General features: G+C 45.5%; 1 pseudogene; it reads right to left on the bottom strand.

Moving 5' to 3' along the window:
* Positions 1–1097: 1097 nt before the first annotated feature.
* LOC136495517 (NADH-ubiquinone oxidoreductase chain 4-like) lies at positions 1098–1935 on the bottom strand (annotated as a pseudogene).
* Positions 1936–7637: the final 5702 nt, after the last annotated feature.

Here is a 7637-nt window from a genome sequence, read left to right on the forward strand (position 1 = left end):
TAAGATACAAAACCATGACAAAATACATTTCGTAATTAATCTAATGATATTTGTTTGATATCATAAATATTGATACTTTTTATCTATAATTGATCGAACTATACCAAACCATGACACTGTTCTAGAATACCTTCTAACGTACGTACACATGAGCGAGCTGAGTTACACTTGTGAGATCATGTGCTGTGATGGAGCGCAATCTCTGCCCTGTACCCGCCCGATATGCAAGATTCAGCGGCCAGCTTGACTGCTTTAGCTTGGCGTGTGTGGTGAGCACCGATCGAGCAGTGACCACGCACCCATTGACTGCATGCACGCATGCCTCCCGGTTCTGCCTCATCTGTGGATAATTTTGTTTATATAGTACTACCTCAAAAAAAATCTATACCTCTATCTAGCAATTAAAATAGTAATTTCCTGTTTCTGTTCTTGTAACTGTCTGTGTTTCTTTTGGACTTTGTTTTTAATAAAATTTGTCTGTAGGAGCTCCCAACTCCTCCAGTTTCTTCAAAAAAAAATGGTAATTTCCTAGATTCAGTGTTTAATAAAAATATATGAAGTAAATTTTACTGGCAGTGTTTTAACTTATCATAAATTCATTCTTATCTAGATCCTGGCATTTGTAAATTGCATACTCAAATTTCTAAACTTATCTCTTTTTTTAAACGAGAATTTCTAAACTTTATCTTGAGTTATCCGTTCACGGCTGCAAGGCAGAAGGCACAGGCGAAGTGAGGTGACAAAAGACAGCAGTGGCTGACTGGATTGGCTGTCTGTCGCCGGCCACACCATACCGCACGGGACAGACAGGCGGCAGAGAGTCGTTGGTCCCTGGATCTCTATCGAGGTGATAACTCCAGGCGTGGCCATCGAAAAACCTACCATGCCAGTTGCCAGGCACGTACTCCCTCCGTCCCCAGAAAAACGCAGCAGCAGCAGCAGCACACAGGTCCAGAAGCTAAACGAGTGGCTGGGAGAACACCCCGTGCATGCGGAGGTTACGGTAACCAGTGGAGGAGAGAGCGTCTTGCTACCGATCTTTCTTTCTTTTTTCCTGTGTCGTGCTTTTGGTGTGGGTCCCACCCTAGACCTGGAACTTAGCCTGGTAGGAACAGACGGCGTTGCTGACGCCTCGAATCCACGCTTTTCTTGCGACATGCTAAGTTTTCTCCCCTATTGCTAGTAGGTTGATGGGTCGCACGCCCGGCACACATGTTTTGGCCTTGCTTGTGTGTCCATAACTCAAAATAGGTGACCTAACGGCCGCCGCCCGACTAAACATACCAATAGTCACCAAATTCATATGGGCTACTGAGGAGTAGGCAATGATCTTCTTAAGATCGATCTGTCTTAAAGTGGTCAAGGAAGTATATATTATAGCAATCGCACTTAGAGTATAAATGAAAGGAGTGAAACAAAGTGTCGCTTCGGGAAACATGGGTATTGAAAATCTTAAAAACCCGTAGGTTCCCAATTTTAAAAGAATTCCTGCCAAGATGACGGATCCAGCCGTAGGTGCCTCTACATGGGCTTCGGGTAACCAAATATGAACTGGTACCATAGGCACTTTGACGGCAAAAGAGGCGAAAAAGGCAATCCATAGAAGGATTTGGCGCCGCTCACTAAATTCTGTGGTTAATAAAATTTGTAAATCGGTGGTTCCTGTTTGGAGAAGAATCAACAGAATAGCTAATAGCATAAAAACGGATCCAAGTAAAGTATATAGGAAAAACTGATATGCTGCCTTGATCTTTCTTTGTCTCGAACCCCATACCCCTATAATGATGGTAGAGTAAGGGGTGGCCCCAAAGCGGAATTGACCGGTGGTGGTTGGTCGAAGCTCCAGTGGGTAGCCACTCCCTTCTCAGGGAACCGTACGTGAGACTTCCGCATCATACGGCTCCGTCCCGAGCTTCCGTCGTCGGCCCTTGTCATTAGACCACTATGCTTGTCTTTTCCGCCTTGACTCTCGAATCTTTTGCTTCTCGGGTGGTGGCGAACAATGCAGCTTGCGTTGCGGGAGATGCCCGCCCGTCGGGCCCGGCCTGCTTCCTGCCCGAAGAAGGCTAGCCGGACTAGTGGTAGGGGACCCGACCGTAAAAAACCCTACCTTTCGAACCCGCCCGTTCGTTATATCTATAGATAGAGAGAGATCCGTGAAAGTCATTGCCTTATGTTATGGTCGCCCCCCGACTGACGGCCTTTACGCAACTACGACTACTGTGATGTGAGCGGTTCTATTGGTTTGATCTTTCCGGCCTCCACTTGTACGAAGATGCATGCATAAAGGGACCCGCCCCTTTATTTATCTTGATTTTCTTTATTAGGACAGGACCCTACCCTATTCTCGAACCCTCTGCCGAGCTCTACCCTGCCCGCATTTATTTGGAAGGGGGCCAAAGAAATGTCTCCACCTGCTGCCAACAGTCTTTCTTCGGAATTCTACTGAACGGGTCGATCCTCCCCTCCGTTTGTTTTAGCAACTTATCCTAATCCTAAGGTCTCTTCGCCAAGAACTCTCCGGCAACGACAGAGGAACTAACCTGCCTGCTGTGGCGGGGCGGCTTTAAACAACAATAAGACCTGGACGATTATCCCTACCCTCGGTAGCTTACGAGTTTACGTCCATCCCTGGTCGGGTACAGTTTCCTTTATTTTTATCCCTTGTAGCCGTTACCCGAATTCGCGCAAGTGTGTCCACACCCCCCCTGACTTGACGAGGAATCCATTCTCGCGAACAAACACACCCCCCTACACACACCTAGGAGCACCCCTTCCTGCATATCCATACAAGACCTGAGTAGGCGGGTCGAGGTCCTACGAGGTACCCACTACTCGGAGTACCCTCCCACCAAAAAAAGATGTGTGGTTCGGTGGTTCGACCAGAAATGCTATGCTTACGCACAAGACTACCCCTCTTCCCGAAAGCTTCGCGGGGACCTTTACTACTTTACGACGACGGGGGACCGCCCGTAGGGGGTTTACTGCACAAGGCCCCTGCAGAGGAAAAGCTTGATCCCAGCGAATAGAAGATGCTCAGCTCCGCACAACATAGGGATTGGCACGCTTTCGGAAAGAACATAGAATAGTAGAGGATCCAGCATGCAGGACACGGCGATCATTAGAAATTCACGAATTAGAAATGCTGTAATATACTCTTTCCCAAAACTTCTCATACCAGACCAACCCACTGAAATGCAAATAGGGATCAGAAATGTGGTCAATATCACGAAGAATAATGAAAGACCGTCTATACCCATATACAAATGGATGTTTTCATAAGGAAGCCATCGAAGGCTTTCCACAAATTGAGAATTGGCCGTAGAAGGATCGAATTGTATCCGAGGAACAGGGGGATACAAAAAAGTAATAAGAGAAACGCACAGACCAATCAATCGTATCGGTCTTATTGAAGAATTTGGAATGAAAAGAGGAGTAATGCTTCCTAGCACGGGACAGAGAATAGGACCACTTAGATCGAAATAGCATTCACTGAAATGTTCTAACATAGAGTAGAATCGAACATTGAAAAGATTAGTTGACAACAGTCAATCAAAAGATGGGGCGCCAAATTACTAAACAATAGGGGTCTTTCTGTGCAAGTCAGCTGAACACCGTAATTGATGAGTGAGTAGGTGGGTTAGGTGCACCCCTCGCCCAGTGGGAAGTCATGAGGCTAGCCCCCCTGAATGAAGAAGTAGTGGGGCCCCCTGCCCGCCCACGTATGCGCCTTTATTTAGATTCTAACTAAATATTATACTGAACTTTATCCGGGAATCTTTCTTTAGAATCCATCTGGCAAAACGCAATTTGTCGATTTCAATTTAAGGTACACCTTGCCTTTTTCAGGTAGCTTTGTTACGCCTATTCAGCTAGGTGGGGCATTGGTCATAGCCGAAGTCGAAGGAAAAAAATAAGGTAATGAGATGATGGTGTCATCAAGAAGTTTTCGACGAACGTAGTAGCGGCCAAAAATGAAACTCTTGCATGAAAGACCGGATTTGACGCAAGATGAATGGCGTTGGGCAAATGAAACCCGCGATCAGAAAGTCACCAACGGAGCCATACAATCTATCTAGTAGTGTGCCATGGCAGGTACTCCGCTTCGGCAGTGGAAGGAGCAACTGTCTATTGCTTTTATCTCATCCAAGATAGTGGAGAGTCTCCCCAAAAAATAGAGAAGCCTGTAGTTGAGCACCTATCTGAAGGCCCAATCGGCATCAGTAGTTGCACGCAACTCTAAAGAAGACGATGACGGAAAAAAGGACGGCTCGAGAAAAGGTACCTCGAATATATCTAAGAATCCGATGAACTGCTGCAAAGTGAACTGACCGGGGGGCAGCCATGAAAGGCTGACTTTCTTAAGAAAAGCCATCTGGGCAAGAGATCGTCAGATAAACCAAACTGCCGACCTACTGTCTGTACTGCGTCGGATCAGATAATGGTGAGCCATCAGTCGGACGGAGTTTAACGTAAAGCTCCAAGGGAGTGTCAACACTCATCATTGAGTTGAGCTCGAGTGATCAAGTCATGACGTTATTTGATCTGAGATACCAAATATCCACGAGGAGAATGTGCGATGCGACCTCCAAGCCAAGAAAAGGCTTAGGGCGCGTCAGCGCCTTCATAGCAAATAATTGATGAAGGCGACACTCGATCAGCGATATGGTAACGGAGTAATCACCAGTCAGTTTGATATCATCAACATACAACAACAGAATAGCACGTCCTCGAGGATAAACTGATACGAACATGGCCGAATCATGATCACTCCGAGCAAACCCTGCCTGGATAACCACTGTGCTTCAAAAACCGACGCTATCGGGGCTTGTTGAGACCATAGATCGCTTTGCGTAAAGGACAGACAAGAGAAGAAGTCAGAAGGGCATAACCTGGAGTCCGTCTTTTCTAGGTGCGCATCTCTATCTACTAAAAGTAGGGGTGGTTGCCATAGATAGATTGGGTCATTCGTAACCTGAGCAATAACCGATGCTACTACAGCAATAACGGAAATAACCGATGCTACAGCAGAAACTACAGCTATACGTGGCGGCCCCACACGCAGCTTTGTTTAACAAGCATCACCCTTCCTTTCTTTTCAAATGCTTCCTCAGTCAATCAGCAGCTTATTCGATTCCTATTCTTATTAAACATCTGATATAGATGGTGGGAACAATGAAGCAGATTCTTCATCTGTAGGTTGCAATCCGTATGATTTCTTCTCGATCTCCTGCTTGTGTTTCACCTCGCACCTAAGCATCACGTTCCTAGGGACAGAGACATCTGCGCTCTAAGGCAATCATAGTACTGCCAGCATGGTTACATCGTTCTGCGGGCAAGCTTCAACTTAAAAGTCACCTGATTTGGCACCAGCCAAAGGAGTAGGAACAGCTGCTGGGGAAGCACCATTACCATCTATGGGAGGTTGAATAGCTGCATAAGTAGTAGTAGGAGCATGGGCACTGGGAAAAGATGAAATCGATCCAGCTCTGGTAACAAAGCAGTAGGCAAGCCGCTCCATACCGCCCGATACTTTTTCCCCTCGGAGCGCACCATGGGATGCTTTGTGAACAGCCCCCTCTGTTCAATACCGATACCTGTCAGATTCCATAGCTGATGAATCTCTTTCTTTTTCCACTCTTTCGCCGTCACGCAAGACGCTTTTCTGGCACAAACCTAGTAGTTATTTGTCCTGCTGATCTTGGGTGAACTGATGACACTGATGCTCCAAGACCAAGAGTTTTCACAGCCAAAGCTATTGAAGCTGCTCCCTCCCATGAATCACAGCTTTCTGGACGCACTGCTTGAACACCATGGAGCAAGATAGAGCTCCTATCCCAGTTGATCGAGCTGAACCCACCCACCGCCGGGCAGGTGCATCAGCCTCTTCTTTCTAGTTTCCGACAGGGCTACCCGCACTAGCCTCTGACCTCTACTCCAAAAAGGGAAGGTGAGGGGCTTACTTAGAGACGGGTAGATAGACTAGACCAAGAAGAAGAAAAGAAAGCGCAGCTATACTAGGTTCCACCCATACCGACCGATTGTCGCTTTGCTATCTTTTTCGAGTGCAGTGAGTCAAGTTGCTAGTTAACCTTACCGAGGCTACAACACCTTTCTCAGGCCTTTGGGAAACGAATATAGGATCTGTAGGCCATCGATCAGCCTAATGCGTCCCATTCCCCTGCTTGCTGCCGAACTAATAGATTCATAAATCTTTCCTTCTACGATTATAATCCACTAGGCTTTCTGGGGCTACCCCGAGATCTAACATAATAATCAAAGCTAGGGCGACGAAGCCTATCATCTGAATTCCATTTCTTTCACCACTTGGAAATGGGTAAGTAAGCTCCTCGAGGCCCATCTATGAGTCTGTATCGGGTGGCATATCCTTGCTAGCTGGCATCACAATCTGCATGACCTTACCAATGCGCCCCGCCTGCTGATCAACCAAGTGTACTTCGGCCACGACTACTACCTCGTGCTTTTGCTCCTCACTCAGTTTTTTGGGTATAGAATTCTTTGGCAAGAGACGCTTCTTTTGATCTTCCCCTTTATCTCAATGGATTTGGAAATCTCGAATCATTCGTATTTGATCTAAGCACGTAGGTTCGTTCCCACTAAAACTTAAGCAGCTCTATCCATAGAATGCCATGGTGTAGTGTAGGAAATGCCTTCTTCTCATTCTATCAAGCTACGAATAGGCCATGGTACCTTTCTGTTTATTTTCAGCACTAGACTCCACATCAGGATAAGCTTCTTTCTATTAAAGAAATGTCGATTTCCCTCTGTTTGAGTAGGCTCGCGATAGATTAGATTATACGCATGAGGTAGTAAAAGCGAGTTATAAGCTCTTTTCTCTAAAGAAAGTAGGCTTCTAGCAAGGCCAACTCTATCCTGCTCAATCCCATGCTTATCATTTTCACAGATATGAATTCAATGTCATATATTAATGGAAATGGTTTTCTCCTCCGCCTTTCAAGAATCTCGCTATTCAAATAGCACAGTATCAAATTCAATCCATAAGTCATGCTGGTCAATCAATGACAATGATAAGCTCTAAAAAGAAAAGAGTCTATAGCTCTTCGACACGTTTTATATCTACTTCAGTCATACTTTATTGGAGGACGCAAAGGAGGAAGGAATAGAGATTAGGATCCTAGCCTTGTTCCGTTTGAAGTTCCTAAGAAAGGTTCCAAAATAAAGGGATGCTAAAAACAAGGATTTAGAGTCTTATTAGTCCATCAATCTACAGAAAGGTAGGGAGGCATACCTGTGTGAAAATGGAGTGTAAAGCATATTCTAGATATTTCACTTCGAATTAGTTTCTCTTAAAAGAGTCAAGTCCCCAGGGTTCCATAAATTCCACTTGAATCAAGTGGGACCGGGAGATCGTTGTTCATTCGGTGCTTGTCCTTCCCCTAATAAGTACCTACCAAGAATTGGGACAGTTAGTTCAAGCGGTACCGAATCACAAAGAACAGTTGAGTTTTCTAATTCATCTATTATTATAGCTTTTTTCATTTCTAGAATAGCGTTGGAGACGGGACACACATTTCTGCCAGAGTTCAAACAGCAAACCAAATACGTTATCGTGGAAAACGAGCCAACACAGAAGAGTTTCAGTGCTTTTGATTTGA

This window comes from Miscanthus floridulus, chromosome 12 (genome assembly GCF_019320115.1).
Source record: "Miscanthus floridulus cultivar M001 chromosome 12, ASM1932011v1, whole genome shotgun sequence".
Classification (NCBI taxonomy): domain Eukaryota; kingdom Viridiplantae; phylum Streptophyta; class Magnoliopsida; order Poales; family Poaceae; genus Miscanthus; species Miscanthus floridulus.